The sequence below is a fragment of the Anser brachyrhynchus genome (assembly GCF_964034855.1).
Source record: "Anser brachyrhynchus genome assembly, chromosome: 4".
Lineage (NCBI taxonomy): Eukaryota > Metazoa > Chordata > Aves > Anseriformes > Anatidae > Anser > Anser brachyrhynchus.
The window spans coordinates 58,473,636-58,496,991 of NC_137698.1; the positions used below are offsets into that span (position 1 = coordinate 58,473,636).

The window sequence follows — 23,356 nt, forward strand, 5'->3', positions numbered from 1 at the left end:
TTCCCCCCCCGCTGCCCTCCCCTCTTCCCCCCCCCCCCCCCCCCCCGCAAGCAGCTTTGTTACTCTTACTTGTGTAAGTCTGTTACTCTTACTTGGTGTTTCCTCAAACAGGGCTCACAGTCATTTCCCTACCAGACTACAACTTTAGAGCTGTCTTTTGTATCTTATCGACATCTAAACATTATGCCCTATTTGCAAAGTACATATTTATGGGAAAATTGAACTAGGAAATTAGCATTAACATTTTCACTTTCATGACCTTGCACTTCATAAAACTGTAGAAAAGAAAAAAGACACCTCTCTATTTTGCACTTTCGCTTGTCAACAAGATGGAGCTTTTAATCATCATAACACTGAAATATTTTGATAAAAGTAGCAAAGAAAGGAGAGAATACATGAGGAAATAATAGAACCATTTTGAAATTGGAAGTTTCATGTACTCATGAATGCCAAAATTAGAAAAGATATGTGATTAAATTACATGTATCTGAAGTCATTTAGACAACTTAATATACCAATATAAGTACAGAAGATGTAATTTCTAGATAAGCTGCATTTAACAGCTTGTGGTGTAGCATATATAGTTTCATTCCATATCAGATCTACATCTTGTCTAAGTCGACAGATGTAGACTGCACTTGGTACCACACTTGTTTTCATTCTAAGCATATAAAATAGAAAGCTGGAATGACCAAGGCAGTTTTCAGCAGACTGGAACACATTCACTGAGAAAACGTTAATTTGGAATGTCTATGACGTCTGAGTCAGACTAATGAATTAATGCAATAAAAATCATATTGGTAATACCTGCCTGTGGGAAAGCATGTTGTATACAGTCAATGAAGAGGAAAAGACGTGAATTCTTACCCACAAATTTTGTGAACAGAAATCAGGTTGTCTGAAAAATGCAATTTTTTGATTAAAAACATTTTTCATCAATGCTTATATTAACTATTTTATTTTATTTTATTTTATTTTATTTTATTTTATTTTATTTTATTTTATTTTACATTGTACTTGTCTGTCAATTTATTAAAGACCTTCATGTAAATATAAGGTATATGAAAAGTATGCTTTAGTATTTTAATTGTTTAATTCATCAAAAAGTGATGAATACAATAAAATTAAATTTGTAATTGATAAATCCAAATTAACCTTTTGTTTTGTTTTCTTCTTTTAATTAATAATATCTCTGTATTCTGACCATATATTACAAGCACATTGTTATGTTAATTTATGAATCTGATATTTGTTGTCTTGATAAGAACAATTTAGTCTGTTCCACAAGAAAGCTCAGCTGCTTAATCCCACTACAACTGCTCTGCAAGGCCTGCCTCAGGAGATACCTGTTTTCTTTACTTAGTGCAGTATATAAGACAATAGGAGATGAAACTTCAGCAATGGGTAGCATAAAATTATAGAAATTCTGGAATTGTTTAAAAAGTACAGAATTTGTCTCTGCAAACAGCAACAAAATATTTGGGACTCAACAAGTCTCATGATTCTGCTATCAGAATGAGCAGCTAAAATTTCGTAATAAAAAAATTATATAAATTTTTCATTAATCTATGAGTAAGTATTTAATGAAGTAGAAGTCTAGTTTTCATGATTTGCACAATGATTTCACATAATCCCATTATATTATACTTAGGGCACCTGTGCTGACTTGACAGAACTATTGGTTCCTTCTCAACCTTTATCAAATACAAAGTAACACAAATATTAAAACCTTGATTTGGCAGACCAGTGCACAGCAGGAGTTTTAACACTTACTCTGCACAATTACACGATAAGAACCTGAAGAGAATGCTGAATACATAGCAATTATATGATGTAGACCACAAACAAGCGTATTATTTATCTTGTTTTGATTTGGAAAAATGGTAAGCTGGACTGAAGTAAATGAGACAGACTTCATCACGGATAGATTTTATCATATCTTATGGAATGGAATATGAAGAAAAGAGATAGGAATTCAGAAACATACAGCTGCTATAAATACTGGTAGCTCTTCCTAAGTTTGACCTTTTATTTTTATTTTATTTTATTTTATTTTATTTTATTTTATTTTATTTTATTTTATTTTATTTTATTTATTTTATTTTATTTATTTTATTTTATCTTATTTTATTTTAGCAAGACTTGGAAATGCCAGGAGTGATCAATGTCAGGTAAGCCAGGCAAGATCTCTTTATCAAACTCCTCTAGCAGGACTGACTGCTTCAGCCACAAGTGCTTCTGTGTGCTCCTCTTTTTCCACCAGATTAGGTATTTCTGTAAATAATCTATAAATCAATCTCAGAAAGGAGACCTTCCCTCTATCTCCCCTCATCCCCCTGCCCTGCCCCCCCCCCCCCCCCCCCCCCAATGAGACTGAACCTGAAATCTCATTTAATTTCTTCAGTGAGGTAGAATTTTGTCAAGAATACCAAGGCTAAGAGCACCCCAGCCTAGGTAGATCATGATTTACCTAGTACAGGAGCTAGGAGAGTTTAAAACCAAATTAGTATTTTTCATACAGTACAGATCTCCATGGCAACATCAACAAAATACTGCTTTTTTCCTGATGTTTAGAATGCTGTTCCCATAAATCTCTTCACATTCTTGGGAGGACTCTGAAATAGTAGATAGTTTCTACCTTATTTCTCTTTTGTATAAAATTGCTGTCTGAATCCTGAGCTGTTTACAGATTGTAGGCCTGAGAATAAAAATAAAGCAACAGGAGAAAATCTGTATATAACTGAATATGTGCATCCATGGGCCGTAATACTTTGAAAGACATCATATTAACACTGAAAGCAAGAATTAGAAAGCTGCCTTCTCAAACAACACAAAACACATTAAATTCAGTAGCACCATTTTGAACAAACAATAGGGAGTCCTGGATGAGATTCCATAGGCATGCATACATGTCCACTAAACATGGTGCTGTACTGTGCAAAATGTATGTAAACCAGATGAGAATTATATAATAGGTCTGGAAGCTGATGCAGCATAGTGTCATGAAAGTAGACACAGAAGGAATATCACTGAAGTGAAGTACTTGGGCTAGTTAGTATTATTGCTTGAGTAGGTTAATTAATTTGTATGTGGAAATAGGTTGACAGAGGTCTGTGGCTCTGACTTCATTTGCTGCCTGCTGCTTCCTACCTTATGCTCCACTGAACAATGGGAGAATACACTGCACTTTTTTTGGTGTAGTACAGGCTATGCATAAGGCAGCTATGTTGTAATAATTCTTTTTGGAAAAGTATCCCTTCCTGGTATCCTCTATTTAGTTACGTATTTTATGTGAAGAAAGGATCCTGGCTTTCTCAAGAAATTTCTCTTTTTACTTCTAGGTAAAAAGAACACCTTTGGTGTTCTTTGAAGATCTTTATTACTAAGGCTATTTTTTCCTCTCCTTAAGAATTTATTAGAAGTCTTCCAGAGATTAAATTTTCTTGATGCTGTTTTGGCATTTGCTTGAACATCTGCTTACAAGTCTTGCATAGTAAAGTCTGTAGGTGAGGCATGATTAGACTGAACTATCTAAAACATTCATGCAATTGAAACTACTGCCCTCTCCTCTCCTCTCCTCTCCTCTCCTCTCCTCTCCTCTCCTCTCCTCTCCTCTCCTCTCCTCTCCTCTCCTCTCCTCTCCTCTCCTCTCCTCTCCTCTCCTCTCCTCTCCTCTCCTCTCCTCTCCTCTCCTCTCCTCTCCTCTCCTCTCCTCTCCTCTCCTCTCCTCTCCTCTCCTCTCCTCTCCTCTCCTCTCCTCTCCTCTCCCCTCCCCTCCCCTCCCCTCCCCTCCCCTCCCCTCCCCTCCCCTCCCCTCCCCTCCCCTCCCCTCCCCTCCCCTCCCCTCCCCTCCTTTCCTCCCCCCTGCTCCTTACCTAAATAGATACACAGATTGTACTAAACCATACAGGATTCATGATACTAAACTAAGGTAATCAGTCTAGAAAATACCATTTTAAAAAATAATCATTTAATTAAACTGGAATAAAAAGAAGATACCTGGATATACAGCTTGATCCAGGTATGAAGTGATGCAGTTGAAATAAAAAGAGAGCTGCTACATTTGGACAAGTGAATGGATGTGTCCACAGCGTGCATTGTAAGATAGACCCTTAAGCAAGTACCACCTGACCTGAATACATGGGTCACATCAAAGTGCGGCAGTGCACATCTACCAAATGGAGTCTGAAAGCATCTCAGCTGGGTGTTTTATCTTCATAGAATAATAAGATAGGTTTGATGAGATATAGAATAATTTAGCTCAGAGTGGGGAACCCCCACTCAGGGCAAGACCTGCTTCAAAGCTAGATATAACTTTGAAGTTGCATCAAGTTATTCAGAGTTTTGGGTGAATTTTACTTAGAGTGGTGTCAACCTAGGAACTTAATCCTCACAGAGTAGCTGTACCCTCAGTCTTATTGTCTCTGACCTATCAGGCTATCTTGTTCTCTGCCTCTTTCAATTTATATGCTGTCTTTCCTCCCAGACTTTTCTTTTGTTGAGTGAGAGTGAAGGCAGACCAGCTCCTGTTCCTGTGATCTGAGAAACAATATGGGATATTTTCTTTGAGATATGTTCATTTTTGTATTTTTCTCTCCTGTACAAACAACTTACTAGAAAACTATTTTCTTTATTTTCAGTATCTTCATTCACAAAGTCTCCACTGGGAAATTCTGGAAACAAGAGGATTTAGATCTCTCTGCTGGCATGAAAAGGCCTCTAAGTTATGATGCTCACAGAATAATGTACTTTTTGGAGTCAAGTGAGTATATTCATTGACGTATGATACCAAGGGGAGTCACACGAGTTAAAAAAGCTGCCATAACTTTCTGAATTGTCTACCTACATCATGGATAGCCAAAAGAAAAACAAACAAACAAAAAAACCCACCTCATCCCACATTGGATAGCTGGGCAGGAGGCACATTGTGAAGGCTGACTCCACAATATACTAGCAGCTCATACCTGAGCAATGAGAGGGAATAAACTATATGAGGAAGAAGGGGATGGCAAAACTTCTCCCTTCTCAGGAAGTACCACCAAACTGTAATGAATCCTTTATCTGCTTCTGACACACCAAAACGATATACTCCCCTAATTTAGGACACTTCAGGAAGATATTCCAACTATTTTTGCAGTTATAGATTTCTTTATTTAAAAATAACTATGACAATTATAGTGAAAAAAAAAACCAAAAAAAAATGACTGTAGAAAAGTCCTCTGTATAAAAGAACTGTCATAAAAGGCCACTTGTTTGTCTCACTGCATGTTCTTGGGCTACGATTCTTAATGCTGTAGTCTGCAGAAAATGCTGTTTTACTATTGCTAGTACGAGGCCATAGACTGAGCCTTTGTCAGGCTTGATCTGTATGAACTTTTGTTGACAAAAGTTTATACAATGAATTCTGGCTTCACTAGTTTTTTTTTTTTTTTAACAATTTATGGAATAGTTAGTTGGCTATGTCTAATTTGTTTTGCTTTTTTTAAAAAAATGAGAGAAAACATGAAAGAGAGAAAGAGAAATAAATAAATAAATAAATTCCTGTAATAAATAAATCTGGACTAGAAATACTTCTTTGATTAGACTAGTAAGATATCAAGTACTATAAAAAAAAAGTTTAACTTTTCACATAAAGTATATTTCCTTTTTATCCATTCTGAGTGTAACATATTCACTAATGATATTATCCTGGATAGCATACTAAGCTGAAAAAAATGAGACAAATCGCTGGGTAGAGTAGAATAACATCACCTATGTTTCTTACTTTCAGAATTCAGAAATCCATATAAATCTTTAAAAATCTGGCTTTTATGAACCGGGATAGATAAAATAACACTTCTATCACTTTCACCAGTTTTAAATAGATATCTCTCCTTTAAGTGTTAATGCAAGATACCTCTTGGATTCCATTTGAATTGCTGGCAGAGAAGGTGGTGTCATGTTTTTCCTCCCTCTGTGTCAGTCTGGTCCTAGCTAAAAAGAACAGAAGGGCCTTTGGAAAGGATTCTTAAATAAACATACCAAAACATGTATGTCTGCCAAGAATTAGGAGTAGCTAGAGGGAATAAAATGGACAAAGGAGGAGCTCACTAACTCATTAATAGTTGCATTTAGACTCATGTGCTGATTACACAGCAGTAGAATACGTTTAGAGGCAAACATGGATATGCTATTGTGTCTGTGATGATAAAAGTTGTATGGCTTATACTCATAAATGACAACTGCAACAAGCAGATGAGGAAAGGTCAACCACTTAAATTTTTATGGGATTCTTCATACCTTCTGTGGCACACTGAAGAAGTGTAGATTTCTTTCTTTCTTCTTCAGTCAATTTTTTGGTTTGTTTGTTTTGTTTATTTTATTTTTTTTTATGTTTCCCCTATGGGTTTCAGCACAGTAAAAACAGTATTAGGATTTATATTTTTTTTTCCCCTTGGTTAATAGAGCCTGGAATCTTGAAAGTGGTAAGAAAAGGTTGATTAATGGCTACTATGGGCTGTTCAGGATGTCTATGGTTTTTTTTTTCCAAGTAATTTATTTTTACTTTCATATCAATAATGGAGGAGGTAGGGGCAAATACCTGACATATGTATCTCTTCCTAGCTGAGCTCAATGACATATTTCTTCCAAGCAAGAACTCCAATTTACAATCTTCAGAGCTGTCCCTAAAGTTATTGACATCTTGTCCTTGTAGTTGTTGAAGGAATTCAAAGTCACCTACATGGAGTTCAAAGTGGGTCAGAATGTGATGATACAACATGCACATTGCATTTTCTCTTGTTGTTGTTGTGCTGGCTTGGACTATTCTATTTTGTGTGGAGGTGGGAAAGTGAAGGTGGTTCTTTGGAGATCAGAAATTTTGTCGTTTTACTTTGTTGCCCACACATGAAAAGTAATACAATGGAGTAGAAAAGCAGAAGGAACAAAGAAGCAGATAAACAACAAAGGAGTGGGAAAAAGAGGAAAAAAAACATGTAATGGGGAGTGGGGGAGAGAAATCAGGAGGAGAAAATTATGTGCTGTGGGATATTTTCATAGCTAAAATAGCCTTTCAGATAGTTGTGAGTGAAGTGGTATTTAAAGTAATGACAAATTGTGTGGAACAAATGATGAAAGAATGAGTGCAAAGTTCTTTATATCTGGTATTTTACCCAGGGTTGCTGGGGAAAAAGGAAATAAGAAAGGTAGGAAAAACGACCTTGTGAGTCAAAGAGTAACTGTGCATACTGGAATGCACTCTACTGCAAAATAAAACCAAATAACCTGCTCTCTCGTTTGCTGCCACACTCAGGTGCTGATTTTCCTTTCAGAGTGAATGTTTCTCTGAGACCTGCAGCTGTGCTTCCATGCTTGCTCAGAACTCAAGCACAGCCTAATAGTTGTGGAGGTCCTGGATATGCTCTGTTGGGGTTCAGGGAAAGGGCAGAATAGGACCTCTTTCCTAAAGGGCACGTTCCACAGATGCAAAGAACAGTGAGCACAAAGTGCCAAGATGAGATCTCAAACATTATGTAGCCCATTTTTAAAACAGTGATGAGGATATGCCATCACAGAATAAAAAGTGAAAGAGCTGAATTTAGAGAATCAGTCTGAAGATTCAAGTCCGTATCTTCCCTATTCTGAGAGTGTCTTAGGCTACATTTACATTATCAAGTAGTGTAGTAGAATTAAACAGATAGTGCTGATGATACAAATTTATGAAATCCATGCTTAGGAGTGGTGCTTTGTGATGTGCTACTAAGGACTGAATGTCAGCTAGCAGCTGGAGCGTGTTAGGTGAGTTCCAAGGGCCTATTTTTAGTTTTATCTAAAAGGAATAAACTTTTATCTATAAGGAATTCAGTTTGTGCCCTGTGAAATAGTTCCACAGTGTGAACCAAAGTGCTGTAAGAAAAGAAGCTCAGCTTTGTTTCAAATGTGCAAGAGCTGAACTAAAATTCTGATGCAGCTTCAACGATAGTCTCCACGCTGCATGTTTCTATCTCTCTCTTGTTGACTCTGCATAGTTGTACGTAGTGTGTAGTCACTGTCTAATATGCAGCAGTCATTGGCAATTATCTGTATTTCATTCTTAGTACCAATTCTAGAATTTAGATCACAATGAATAAAGACACATACTTGCAGTCCTGTTTTAAGTACCTGCATTTCTAGTGAAGAATCAGAGGGAGAGCTGACTTTACAGATTTGCTTAGCATTTGTGCAAGTGAGTTATGAGAATTCCTCATTCAGTGTATGAAATCCTTTAATTCTTTACAGTACCTTATCTTCCATGACAAGCATTTTAAAGGAACCTAGAAAAAAACAGCATTTAATTTTTATTTTGAGGTCCAATAGAGAAAATATATTATATCACTTAACTTGTAGACCCTTAAGCCCTTTTCCTGAATCACACCCTCAACTGAAAAGAGGTCATGCATCTCATACATACTGGTAAATTAATGAAAAATAAGAAATCTCCCTTAATTTTCACAGCAGGTATTTGAAATATGCAACTATATAACTTCCACTTGTGTTTTCATATTTTATTATATGAAACAGCATAGACTTGTTCTGTTAAGCTTGGTCACTTACACTGAAATAAACAGAAAAATTCTCACTGGTTTCAGTGGGCCTAAATTCAGAATCGATGTTACTGAATGCTATTATTTCTACATTGAAAAAAATAAAATGCCCAGAGATTAAGACTTCATTCTGGTAAAGGCTTTGTAGCTAAGAGCCTAGAGTCTAAATAGGCAGGAAAAAAAAAAAAAGAATAGGAGGTACAGAGAAGTAAGGAAGCTTTGTAAAATAATGTAGCAAGTTAATGACAAAGCAAGAAATAAAAAAACATAGATTCTGAGACTTAAATCCTTTATTCTATTCAATAGAGAAATGACGTCAATGAATAGCTTGTTGCAACGAATGGAGGTGGCTGAACAAAGCTGTGCAGATTAAGACACGACTTCCTATATCTGAAGGATGTTCTCTTGAATAGGCTGATTTAATGAAGCACTAGTACCAATGAATTCATGAAATTTGTTACTGGTTTAAGTTGCTCTGGATTAAGACTATACCCTATAAGGAACATAGAGACAATCTAAATGCCATGACAGTTCCAGCTGGCATTCTTTAGTATGTCAGTCACATTATTTATAAAGAAGTGCAAGGAGGAAAAAAAATGTTTAAAGGAAAAAAGTGAATCTCATACAAATTATGAGTTTATAGACTGCTTAGACTGCTGACAACCCCTCACCCTAAAAACAACAACAAAACTACAGAACACTGGAGCTCGCTACTGAATCACTGTATTTGAAAACTGTGCTTCAGTTGAGATACTTGGAATAGCTATTTAATCACATTAATCATCTTCTGACTTTCAAAGTGATGCAGCTGCCAACCTGTAAAATAACTCTGACCCCAGACATTCAGATACCCATATGCAAATATTCCTAACCCTGGAGACAGGCAATAAATATGCAATGTCTTCTTTAATTACAACAGAAAGGTCAAACTCACATCTGTTTACTTTCACACTTCGACAGACCTGATAATCAGAATAAGGTCTAGCAATTTCTCCTCTGAAGTGTTCTCCTCAATAATACTAACAGTCCAGGGAAGCACTACCTTTTTCTGGTTTTACCTATATTTAGCCAGCATAAGCTTCCTTTACGCATTTATCACCTTATTTTCTTAACATTGGACTTAAACTTCTGATTCTGTATCTGTGCTTAGCTCTTGCAGGCATTAAGATGGTGACACAATGATTGGTATGGTAATTTAAAGCAGTTGAAGAACAGGTTTGAAAGATCTGAGAACACAACTGGCAGACAAATTTCTCAGGATCTAAAAACAGTCCAAAGAATGGTTTTCACAATTATAATTCTCTGACTGTTCTGGATATATATAACTTGGAAACTATCTAAGAAGGAGGGACAGACAGATAAATGAGTAGGAAAAGTTGTCCTGTGCTGGGAATAAAATAATGCTCCATACCTTCCCCAGATCGTACCATATTTTGTTCACAACATCTATTATTTTAACATTATAACATTTTATAAACATTTGGAAAAACAGCTCTCAGTGTCTTAGCTTCCTTCTAAGATGATATTAACAATATACAGTCTGAAAAGATTTTGAATATGATTTGGTTATTTGTCTTTTCTATGTTTTTCCTGGATAAAGGTACCCGTAAAGACCACTAGAGTGATCCCTTCTTTCACGAATTCTAATGAAACTGTTGGTATATTAGGAACATATCTGACTAGAAGACTAAGGCACCTGCAGATTTATGACAGCTCCCCAAATAAGAAAAATCAAAAATTAGCATCAAAGACTTTTTTTGTGTGTGTTTTGTTTTCATACAAACACTACTGTGTTTGCACAGTGGAATATAAAAACTATAATGTATGTTAGAATGTTAACTAAAGGCTGCTTCAAGCAATTAAATTACTTTACCTGGAGTTGCACATCACTGAAAACTCTAGTTCAGTCACGAATACTACCTGCCTTGTCTATGACTCATTTCAGGATGAGGATTTAGAAACAGGACAGCAGAAATAGGCAACCCCCAACTGCCTATAGCTCTATGTCACAGCTCTATGGAAGATGGCTGAAGTGTTGGCATGTAATACACGATTATCTGAAAATATTTTCAGAGAACACTTTTTTAGTAATTGTGACTATTTAATATATAATATAGATCTTCAAATACATTGTACCTATAGATGCAATTCAAGTATTTGCCTGTATAGCTGACTTAACCACCAAGCTAGAAGAAAACCTTTTCTCTAGAAGCTTTAGGAAATAAAAACATCAGTCACTGCAGCCATCTTCTAAAACACAAAAAAAGAATTTCTTTTAAGAACATACACCGTCTTCTACATGCACTACTCACTTGATAATAACAAAGCCATAAGGTAATATTACAGAATAGTATTACAGAATAGTATTACAGAATAGCACTATTGAGAAGCATGTTTTATTTTCAGGTGAGGAAGGCAAATGTTAATAGGAACTAAATGATATATCACAGAGTTAATAGACTTTACATAGAAAAAAGATATGTAAATCAACACAGTAATCATGCAAATCTCTCTCTCTTTTTTTTTTTTTCCTATACAATCTCACAATGACTTTAGAGAAAGAACAGAATAAATATGTTGAATGAAATTTGACTCTACCTGCCCTGCTTTTCATGTTCACTTGGGAGCTAAATTGTCAAATGATTCCAAATACTTAAATTTTCTTGAGACTCAAGTGACACAATGCGTTTTACTTTCACAGCCTACCCTGATATTAAATATTCCAGAAAGATTGAACGGCATTAATACATTTCAGATATATAGAAGTGTAACCATTTCTGATTACGTTTACATATTAATATTCTTTGTCCATTCAGTGTATCATTGCTATTTTATATTACATTTTGTCAAAATCACAGAATCACAGAATTGTAGCGGTTGGAAGGGACCTCGAATTCCAGAATTTGAGAATTCTGGTTTGTTTGTGAAGTTACAGAGGAAATGCAAAGTATGGGACACTTTTGAGGAGGAAAGAAAGATTTGTGGTGCTGCTAATGGTTATCTTTTTATGACAACTACTTAAAATATACTCAACATCTGCCAATTAATTTTAGTTGGCTTGAATTTATCAAAGAGGTTCTAATGGTTGCTTAAGGATCACCTTAAAGAAAACAAAACCGAACAAAACTGGCAGCGAAACTTCATGTTCAAGATATTTTAATGTTCTTCATGCCATCACTTTAAGTGCAATAAATACACTACAGGAGAATCCAGAACGATAACATACATTTGACAGCACCACAGACAGTACAACAAAATTTCTGTCAGTTGTCTTGCAGAGCAACCTGAAAGAGCATAGAGCCAAACCTGATGTACCCTGAATGTTAGATAGACACATACTGATTTTCCACTTCAAGTATTTAAATATTCATTAGCTTAGGCTGAAAAGTTCTTACAAACCTTAAATTAGTACCCTGATGGCAAATAAAAAATAAATTACACTTAGTCTGTCATTCATCTCATGCTTATTTTCTTTGGAATTGCTTTAACAAGACTGGGGGAGAGAGATTTCCAAACACAACAGAAATTACCTGTCAGAGCACTCTTTGGAGAGGCTGGAGTAGAGAGAACACCATTCAAATATGCAAAATTAAATTTTCTACATTTAAAATGGCCAAATGTTTTCACTAGTTGACGATATCAGAGATATCATGAGGACCTATACAGACACTTGGAATTCTATATGCAACTAGGAAATAATAACAACAAAGTCTCACTAAAGTTCCACAATAGCTGCAACTGCAAAATAAATATTTTTTTATAGAATTGCACATGTAAGAAGAATTCTATGCAATTCTAAGCAGTCTGAACAGCAGAATAAACAACGGTGATAAGGACTGGATGGAAACATCTCTCCAAGCAAATGGTCTGTTTCATTGATATGGCTACTAACTAGCTACGTTTCTGCTAAATTTAAAAAAATGATTTAGCAAAGGATCTGGAAGTGAGCACTAAGTTTGACATAACTTTTTTTCCCTGATCCCTGCATCTCATAAAGTTTTTGGGAATGCACTGTAACTGCATGATTTAGGGCTATCTGTTGTAACTCACTAGAGAGTATTAACAGTTACACAGCTGTCTTTCAGCAGCAGAGAATGCAGAAGCTGTGCTAAAATTAGACCTTTCAGTGTAATAGACAAATTGCTTAAATTTCAGTTTTTAAGGCAGATGAAATAACAATATATATTGAATAAATGTGGTTAATCTATTTCCGATGCATTTTACAGATCAAAATGGTAATTAAGAAACAAAAATCAATGCAAGCTTGTTCTCTGTTGTGAACTCTGTTGGTTACAATACGAAAAATCTGAACATAATTTTTACATAGAATACTTTCTTTCAATTTGATCATTAAAAGCAACCTCTTCAGGCGATCTTTTAACCTTCCTTACTGAAATACTTGTATGTTCTCTCCTTTAGCCTTAATTTTGTTTTGCCTGATCTCACACAGTATATAAATACCATGGAACAGGGCTTATGTACACTTTACATTTTGTGGCTATTTTGTTCTTGTTATGCCTTTTTTTTTTTTTTTCCCTAAACATCATGACATGTTTCTTAGCTTGTGATAAGAAAGGAGATGAAAAGACAAAGTCTACACAACATAATAAATGCCGGAAAGAATCATACTTATCACTTATAAAGTTTCCTAGGACTTTATAGGCATGACAGTACTGATAGTTTAAACAGAGTCTGGGCAGGATTTATACTATAGTGTATGTCAATCCATACTATATAACTGTTAATCTATTCTGAGGATTGTTTTGTCTTTGCCAACTTAGACTTTCATTAAATAATGCTCAGGTGTAGCTCAGGGGATGTAACACAGAAGGGTCTATTTTTAAACAGTAAAATAAATGTAGTGAGTCGGTCCTTTCTCTGCTTATATTTCTGCATTTAGGAGAGGCACTGAGTTTAATCGTAGAGTTCTGTTGCAGGACTTGCTCTCAGAGACAGAAATAAAGACAGAACAATAATTGGTCTGTTTTGTTTACTAAAACATAGATGAGGGGATCAGATCTTGCAGGTACACTTTCTAGCAGATCAGTTCCATGGGCTAGTAGTAAGAAACGGTGAAAAAATGTATCTTTTGACATCATTCAAATTCTTTCTTTCTTTAGATTTTTTTTTTTTTTAGGAGAATACAGTTTTAGGTGAATACAAGAAGTAGAGACAGTGCCGTGTGTTTTGTGTAGTAATTATATTCCTGCACAGTATGAGCCTAGCACCATCTCACTTCCTGTGTATTAGGCACCATGTACATAGTCAGAAAGGACTAATCCAAACCTTTTGAAGTCACGGTATTCCAAAGTCTTCAGTAAGTTTTGAGTCAGAACTCAGATGATAAATACAACAAAGTTAATGCATAAAAAATCATGAAAGGTGAGAAAACAATAATTTTTATTTTGTTCATGAGCCCATTAAGATCAAACTTTAGAACAGAATAGAGAATTCTTAATTTCAAGACCAGTAAAATATGTTCACTTTTGGCAGTCACCATTGTATCGTAAATTTGAAGAATATTTCATCAGATATGTAATCATTGTCTCTTACTTTTCCCTTCCTGTCACTCTTACTGCACTTCTGTGGAGTGTACAATATGTTTATCCTGACAAGATGCAAAGATCTAATTTATTATTTAAAAAAAATCTGTTATTTACTAAATGGAATGGTTAAGCATAAAACCTGTTTGGAATTTGTTACCTGAAATAAGAGATAATGATAATGTAGCAGATTAAGAAAGTAAAAACATTACAGTAAAGTCATATACAAAACCATTCATATGAATGCCAATCAGATTTGTTGGCTTTAATTTCCCTATTGTAAGAATAGCTGTGAAAAAAAATAAAAAAATCTCACAAGTGTTCACTAACACCACACAAAGTAGCTTATAAGAGAGTTCAATCATAACTGCATTATGATTTTTCAGTTTGCTTTTTGTTAATATACAAAATATTCACACAACCAGGCAGAGAACAGATGAAGACCATGTGAGTTGGCTCAGACAGTCATTAATGAGCCACTACAGACTACAATGACTTGCATCAGTCTGCATACAGCACCTGGCACACAGCATCCAAGCTGTAGCCAAGCCCGACAGTGAGGGCACCAGACTAAAAATGTGCAATTTCTGTGGGCTAAGGCAACACACCTCTCGTGCAGAGCTAGGAGTTTAAGTCTCAAAATTTGTCAGTTTATTCAGAGTTAGACTAGTACTCTAGTTACCATTAGCCTAGCTAGACTAATACTAGCACTGATACTTATATGCCAAGTATTCATTACTGTAATTCCTGATAATGACACAAATAAAATTGATAAACACAAACTGCCCAGTACCTCACACTTCCTCTGGTATTGTACTTACCCTTCCAACACCCCTCTGGGCCTGAGGGTTGTGGTGCCAGACTTTCTATAACGGCATAGTGGGGCTGGCTGGGGGATATTGCCCCAGAGGTGGCAGGATAGGACCTGTCAGCCAGGCCCATCCCACCCCATGGTCAGGAAGCAGGTCAGGCCAGGGGGCAGCTGGGACAGCCCCAGGCCTGGGCATTGGGCACCTCCCTGGGGTTGGGCCAAGGCTGGGCCAACAAGTTGATCTTGCTTGCTCTTTACTCATTCAATTAGTAATATAGTGATTAAATATGCTATATCTAAGTTTTACCGTGTGTGTTTAATTTTACCTATGTTGACTTTATTCTTCATTCTCTTTGTAAACTTGTGATGAATGACCAGCTACCGACTGTTGGTAATTGTTACTGACAGCCCAGGGGCCTCTCTCTTATTCCTGGACTTGCACTTCCAAGGCCTCTGCTCTTTTCATGGGCTTCTAGTTGTTAATGATTTTTAACTTGCTAACAAATCTGTTTTTCTTCAGCAGCCCTTGACCTGTGTTTTTCTTTGAAATACAACATTTTATTAGCACAATGTAGTGACAAGTACATCCTTTTCTGGATGCATGACTTGTTCACTTTACAGAAGTAGTAATCTATTAGAAAGCACAGATTTAATGATGACTATTTGTTATTATTATCTATTAGTAATACCAAAACCACAGCTATGTTAATCAGTGTTACAGTGGGAGAATCATCATTATCTGTTTTTAAAATCTAAATTAAATTTTCATTTCTGAATAGGGAAAAAAGAGCAAAGTTCACTATGAACATTACTCACAATAATATATTTGACTAGATCTATGTGTGATTTTAAAAAGCCGAAGTAATATTCTATAGAACACTTGAGAAATTACCTGCTATTGATGAAGTAGTCTTGTTTTTATTATATCCCTGGCAGGATTTCTCATATGCAAACCCATAATACTTCCCAACCTGTGACAAGAGCAAGTATCTTAGGAAAAATCATAGCCATATTCATCAAGGGTCTTCTGCAAAATGCATTGATGTCACTAGAAAGACTGTTCTTGTGCCACTGGGCATTGAGCAGTCACAGACCCCAAAGTGTATATACTGTAAAGGTTGAAAGGAAAAAAAGAAAAAACAAAAACAAACACTGCATTGAACAGATAATGAAAATGCCAAGAAATAGATAGGACACCCAGCTGGCATGTAGATAACCAGGGTTCAAAATGGCATTGTACCTTACTCTGTTAGGCTCAATAAACTTTTCCTTCAGATTGAAACTCCAGCAGAAGAAAGTGAGACAGAAAAAATGACCCTAGACTACAGTGGTTAGTGCACATAAGTGACTAGAAGATGTGAAAATTTGTCAGGCTGAATATATTTCCTTGCAGCAATACGATGAAAACTACCCTTGTAGTTGCAGAATGAATAGGATCTTATAGCATGTAAGAAAGAATATTATGTGAAGTAACATTATTCTTTAAAAAGTCTCTCTGGTAAAAATTATGAACAAAAGTGAATGCTAAATTGTGCTGGAATCCCTGTGCAATTCCAGGCATATCACATAAAAATCAAATAATTCATCATGAATAATGCTAGTGCTGAAAAAGGAACAACAAAATAATTTTAAATAATAATTAGCCTGATGCTCTAGTAAGCTGCTTTAATGTTTTGTTAAAATGAGTAGTAAGTTTATACTCCATTTGGCAAGTGCACATTGCAAACTAAGAATATTGCTGTGTTTCAGAATCCTGATATTAATGTAGCCTGACTTAGCCTGCACATAGCGTAGCACACTTAATAGTAGATTGTGCCTCTCCTGTTATCACCTTACATTTTTTTGCAACTTTTACATAATGGGAAAAGTAAGCCACTTTGCCTACTGCTATCATCTGTGTAGTTAACGAGGAAGTATTACATTAAACTGATATAGGCTGAAAATTGAAAGAGAGCGTTTCAATGACAGCAGGGCATCTAACTCCAAAGCTCCTAGTTTGAATCACTTCATTCTCTCATTGACAGATGGATTAATACAATGTGTCTGCTTGCACTGAGTAAAGCTTATTTTGTTGTAGAAGGCATTCACTTTCTGTTGAGCACAGCAAAATAGGCAAAAATGTCTTTTAGACTAGCCTGTTCTTTCTTCCTCCTCCCCTCTCCCTGGAAATTCTTCACTTTTTTTTTTTTTTTTTTTTCCCCTTGTGTTACTATTCTCTGTTTCTAAGCATTTATTTTTATGATCCAGACCTACCGCAAATGGATAGTCTTTTACTCTTTATAAAATGCCTATTTTGGGGGCTGCAATTTTCTGAGGGACACCATGGTTGTTGTAAAATTTACGCATAATAGCTTTGAGGTTTGGAAGCAGTAAGAGAGCTAGAGAGTTTCAGGTCAGAGCTCAGAGTAAATTCATTAATTCCTTTTTTTTTTTTTTTTAACAGAAAGCACATAAAAAATTAATGAATCGGGCCTGCTGAGCTTAGTTTACTATATATTGCAGTAAACAACTTTTTTTTTGGTCAAGGATTACTTGCAGCTTTACATTTTTAATCTTCAGACAAAGATGTGAAGAGAGGGAGCAAGAGGAATAACATTAGGGGAGTAATTTGTCCCACATATATAGTGCTCCACATGTTGTGCTATGTGTTGCAATTACTGCTATCCTAGAAAGAGATCATCCTAATATTCTAACACTTCAGTCAGTACAAATGTAGGTATTAACACATACACACATATATACATATAGCTAAGGGGATGCAGAGGCTGTTCACACACAAATCTACATAAGTGCAATAGTTTGGCATTAATTATTACTGGAAGCAGATACACAGAAAGCATCCCACATTAACATTTTGGAAGTGGGTTGGGATGATGTCTTCAGTCTATTACACATCTTTTTATCTCCCCCAAGGCAATTGGATGCACATATTTTAGTACCAGCTGCTGTGGCAAGCATAGCAGCATCTTATGAGCGGTTAGCTAATACACCTGTATTGGGTCTGCTGTTGCTTTCAAAAATACAGTGCAAAGATACCCAAATGATTTCATAAGCAATCTAACCACACTCATGAGGTGCTGCAGCCAAACCTTATTAACTTGATTGTGGCATTTTGCCATGTTGATTAACTATCTTATGTTAGTGCCATTTTACTGATTTCTATGCCTCAGTCCCCTGAAGAATGTAGAGATATCCTAAGGACTGATGGAAAAATATGATAATTATAACAAAACATCAAATGATTATTTTAACAATTAAGTAGAGTTTCTCAAACACTAAGCTATTGCATTCTAGACCTATAGTTCTGTTTGATTTCTTTAACAATTATGAATACTTCTACATTGGATGTAACTGGTACCATATTACGTGCTTAACATTACTATGCAATGGTAAATCCAGTAAAATTAAAAGTTGATTTATGTTCATTTGACTTACAATGAAAGGAAAAGCCTTGGCAGCACAGGTAAAATATCCTCAACTTCAAAATTTTTGTAATATTTCTTAGTTCATCTATTATAAAAGCAGTCTGAAGTATTCAGAACAAACAAGTTCCAAGCACACATTAAAAAAGGAGTAAAATATACTTTAATGATGATATGTAAAATAATATCATAAATTAAAACATGCTTAAAGTTAGGGAGAGAATTAATACATATTCAGAATATATAACATCAGGATATAACACGTTATAAGGCAGAATAGATTTTAGATTAGATTTTCCAGCTAGATTTTTTTCTGTGATTGTTTTTACATGCACATTACACCCAAATATACATACATAACTATAGATGTGAAAATCCAGGAAATACGCTTCACAAAAACAAACTTTGCTAATTATATTTAAATTTCAGGAAAAAGGCAAAAAGTTAACACTTTCTATTTCCACTTTGAAAAAAATTAAAGCCAGCTAAGTTATATAATATTTAAAAAGATACATCAGGTAAATCATGATCCTTATGATTAGCTTTTTTCAACTGTGGTATTTAATTACTGGTACCATGCTAGTGTCATCTTTTAGAGCTAGTAGTAAACAACGTTGCACAATAGAGATTATTTCAGATGGCAAGAAGTCCTCCAGACATAGCTGATCTCATGGGACAGAGCCCGTGGTCATTCTAGCTATTTCTAGAGTGAGCATGAGCCCAAGTACATAGTTTGTCCACTCCCATGTAAAGCCATGTCTGCGAGCAAAAAATCATTTCAGCCTAACATACAAATATTCCTATTTGAATACGCTTCATGGCTACTTTCCTGTATAGCCATCAAAAAGACAATTTTACCCTTTTTATACTCTCCAATTATATCTAGATAGAGAAGTTATGACATGTTGCAAGATTGAAGTGAGTGGCCCTCGTTGATGATAAAGAGAAGCAAAGGGATATCTGTCTCTGGTGTCATGTTGATCGTGTTGTTGTAATACCAAATGTGCTCCTGCCTTTGTCATGCATTTCTGGTGTATGCATGGAAAAACCGACCTCTCACAGGCTGCCTAGGATCAACGTTGCCAAGAGAGGTGTAGTAAAGCAGCAGAGTTCATTCAAAACCTTTTATTTGTCTTTAGGATAAAAAACACAGTACTTGCAAGTAACAAAACGGTAAAGAAATGTTATAGTTCATCCAGAATTCAAACTAGTTACCTAGTACTCCAGACAACTCACATATTTAAAAGAAAAAGAAAAAAATATATAAAAATAAAAACAAAAAGACAACTCTGTCAGGTATGATTTTAAGCATTTTAAAAACTTTGTTTTTTTCCTCTCTAAGATCTGACTGGCACTGTTGAACCCTACAAGAATCAGTGCAAAATTAAAATCATAACTGTTACATTTTGGATTTCTTACAATCATCTGCAGTAGTGTTTCTTCTCCTAATATTGCTGTAGTTTTAGGACTAACATTTAGGGAACCTTCAAATGTTTCTATAGCTACACATCATTCTATGGGAAAAAGTTGCAGAGCTTATTTCTTGCGTAGATATTAATTCCAAACAGGGGTCATTGCTTATCCTTTCTTTAATCCTACATCAAAGTAAATTCAGGGCTGGGAGTGAATTCTTTCCAGAGTGTTTATCGTGTTAGTTATTATGTGAGTACAATACTTGTCTAATTAGATGAATATGACATATTGTAATAAATACCTAGTAATATTTCTCTGTGGTATATACCTATATATACACACATACATAAATAATTCATTGGAACTATGAGAGAATGATAGGAATGACTAAAATTTCAAAGATCAAAACATATGCAAATAGTATCTTATACAATCATATTTAATAGAATTATAAAAATGTATGTAGCGTTAAAAAGTTTGAAAATTTACTTACAATATATTTCTACATTTAATTTTAGCCACTTAGACTATTATTTCACAATTATCACAACTGAGGCTATTATACTCACAAAATAGCAAAAATGTGACCAAATTATTTCATATTTTTTATTTTATTTTATTACAATTAACATATAGAAAAAATGAAAGCTTTTATTAACATCTACTAGTAAATCTTTGAGAAAATGGGAGACCTCCTTTATATGAATTAAAAATAGTATGGACTTGCAGTATTCTGATGAATGACATTTTCCGATGTAGTAAATACAGGTAGGCATGTGAGTATATGAACTCCATGAAATTGAGAAGCTAGCCATTGAAAGTTAATTCCACTTCTGTTTAGGCTGGTGTATTGCTTTAAACACCTCTACAAACTGCATAATGAAGGGTTTATTCTCAGTAATGAAAGTCATGATCCCAAAAATGAATTTGGTAAAGCAGTTTAAAGCAATGATATAGGGATCATCAATTTATTTATTTATTTTGTGGAATCTATACAGAGCTTGTTTAAGACTCTCTGTATCTGGCTGAGATGCAGTATACATGGCCCAGTACTATAACACCTGCTGTGACTTTGCATTATGTTTCAAAATAATAGGTTCTAGAGGACTGGATGCCTCATACTATAGTAATTGATTGGAAGCATCAATACAGCAGCTGCTTTTGTGCACTTGTGAATATCTTTATTTTAGGATTTCTCTTTTTTTTTTTTTTCTGTAACAGCTTAATGCTTTTTTATAGCAGCTCCCATTATTCTTTAGTGGTATTATTTCACAGGCTTTTAGTAACAGTAGGGGAGGAGCTATAAAAGTGCAAAGAAGATTTTTTTAATTTCTTTTTTTACTGAGAGTGTCCTGTTCAAGTTATTATATCTAACATCTGCTTTGCTGTATAGATGTAGATAACTGCCATTAGTTAAACTCCAGTGGATGGGCAGATGGACAGAAGATGCTTAACAGCAGAAAACCACTTCTGTGATTTTCATTATGAACAACATTAAATATAATGCGTAATTAAAATGTAAAAGATATGTGTATTTAGTAAGAATGTACATCTTCAGTCCTAGCACTTAGCAAGCACTCAGGAGCCAAGAAAGAAGGGTCAGCACTTTCGTGTATTGTCTATTCACTGCTTGATCTGTTTCCTTCATGTTAACCTACAAACTTTGAATTTGTATTTAATGTCCTCAGGGGTTTAATATAAGTACAAGCATAGATACACTCATATTTGCATCACATTATTGAATTCAAAACTTTCTTATATTAGCAAAGACTTTTTCTGAAATGTTTTATGAACTCATTCCAACATTATCTCATCATATTTTGATCATTAAATCATACATCTTTATGATGTGCCCTGAGCAGGAGAAAATATTTTTTATCTTCATTTCACAGCTTTGACTACTTAAGTGTTTTAAACATTTTAGGCATCTTTAATTCTCAAAGAGATTTTTGAAAGCCTTCCTGAGATTGAAATTTACCAGATTGTATGATGTCAATTTTAAAACTGCCCATTTTGTTTATCCCTCATGCCTCATGTAATAGGTTTATACAATGAGAGAATTAACCATTGCAGAAAAATAAAAATACATAACCATGTCATGATGAGCAGGGATTAAAACCTAAGTCATTGAGTTAGAGATACACTGTAATCCCTTTCTCTACAGAATTAAAGCCCTTATAATAGCAACAATTTCAGATGAGTTGTTTCACACAAATAAAAGAATAAATTGACCTTTGAGTAGGGAGGAAATGGGAGGCAACACAACTTTCACCTCAGTCTATTTTTTTTTTAAGGAAGCCCAAGACAATACTGCTTTATTTATAAGAAGTTCTGTCTGTTAAGGGACATCAGAAGAGAAAGAGGTGTTTTTCCTAGACAAGGAAGTTTATTATACTGACAATGTATCCTATGATTCCTACAGTTTATGCTCTCATATCATGCAGAATGGCCATAGCTAGAGGATTGAGCAGCTTCACGTCATCTTTCCTTTCTCAAGCCCTACTGAGAAACTCCTGGAATCTGATCAGGTTTGGGAATTAACTACATGCCAAGCTGTATGGCCTAAGGCACAACTAGAGCACTTTTAGGCAAATTCAAAACAGGAGCTTATGGTGCTATGAAAATTTTATACAGAAAATTCAATTTCATACAATATCTAAAGGTATGAAGGATATACAGGTTTTATTTTACTAACCTTGCTTACATGCATATATTTCAGTTTCGACAAACTGATTAATATTTTGAACAAGCCACAGTTTGCTTTGTCAGCAATTTAACATTAATTCTATCCTAATCTTCATTGCATGCTAGTAAAATATTCTATTAGTAAGATTAAAAATGGTCATAATCTTTTACTGTAATACCCAAATAGTCTGTTGTGTTGCCAAATATGGAGAGTGAGATTATATAACAAAGGAATTATTATTATTATTATTTTCAGAAATTAATAATAATAATAATAATAATAATTATTTGAGAAATCTCACTTTTATGTCAGTTGTGACTTGCTAGAAATCCAGGGTTCATTATTCTGGGACAGTCAGGTCTGAAGAACCCTTGGGGAAACCAGAGTAAGCTTTATAAACCAAAATTCAGCATTCTTATCCAACCAGGGGCAGTTGGAGGTCTCCTGTGTTGCTCTTCCCTGTTGTGAGGTCTTAAACTGACAAAATTTGGCACTGTCAAGATAGTCTTAAAATATTTATATACTTGAAAATATTTTGTAACTACAGATACTGAATTGATGTTCAGTGAAACAGATGTTTTTGTCAGTTTCGTAATGGGTAGACAGTTACAACACAGAATATTTTTATATATAGTTTTGTATTTAAAAAATAGGAGAACACCTCACAAAAACCGTATGCATAGTAATAATGTGATATTTTGAAAGGTATATGCAGATCTAACTCTCTATATATGTGTACTTCACAGCCAAAATTTGGAAACACTGTGTTTTGATCAGCTCTTCTCAAAAAGTTGTGATCTACTTGCCATTTCTGAAAAAAAAATATCTCATATATTACTTTTAGCAAGTCTTTTATATCTTTCTTAGTTTACAATAAAGATGAAATGGATTCTGTTTTTCCTTTGTTCTTGGTTTACATT

General features: G+C 34.9%; 1 protein-coding gene across 7 annotated transcripts in view; it reads left to right on the forward strand.

Annotated features, from left to right (window-relative positions):
- Positions 1–23,356, forward strand: part of LOC308193831 (uncharacterized protein) — an 82,569-nt gene that overhangs the window by 16,296 nt on the left and 42,917 nt on the right. For 6 of the 7 annotated variants that reach the window (XR_013949964.1, XR_013949965.1, XR_013949966.1 and 3 more), the window contains exon 2: positions 4,641–4,762. The gene's annotated coding sequence lies outside the window, so the exon portion shown is untranslated. Of the gene's footprint in view, positions 1–4,032; positions 4,763–23,356 lie in introns of those variants that run through there. The other variant, XM_080588909.1, reaches the window with a different exon arrangement.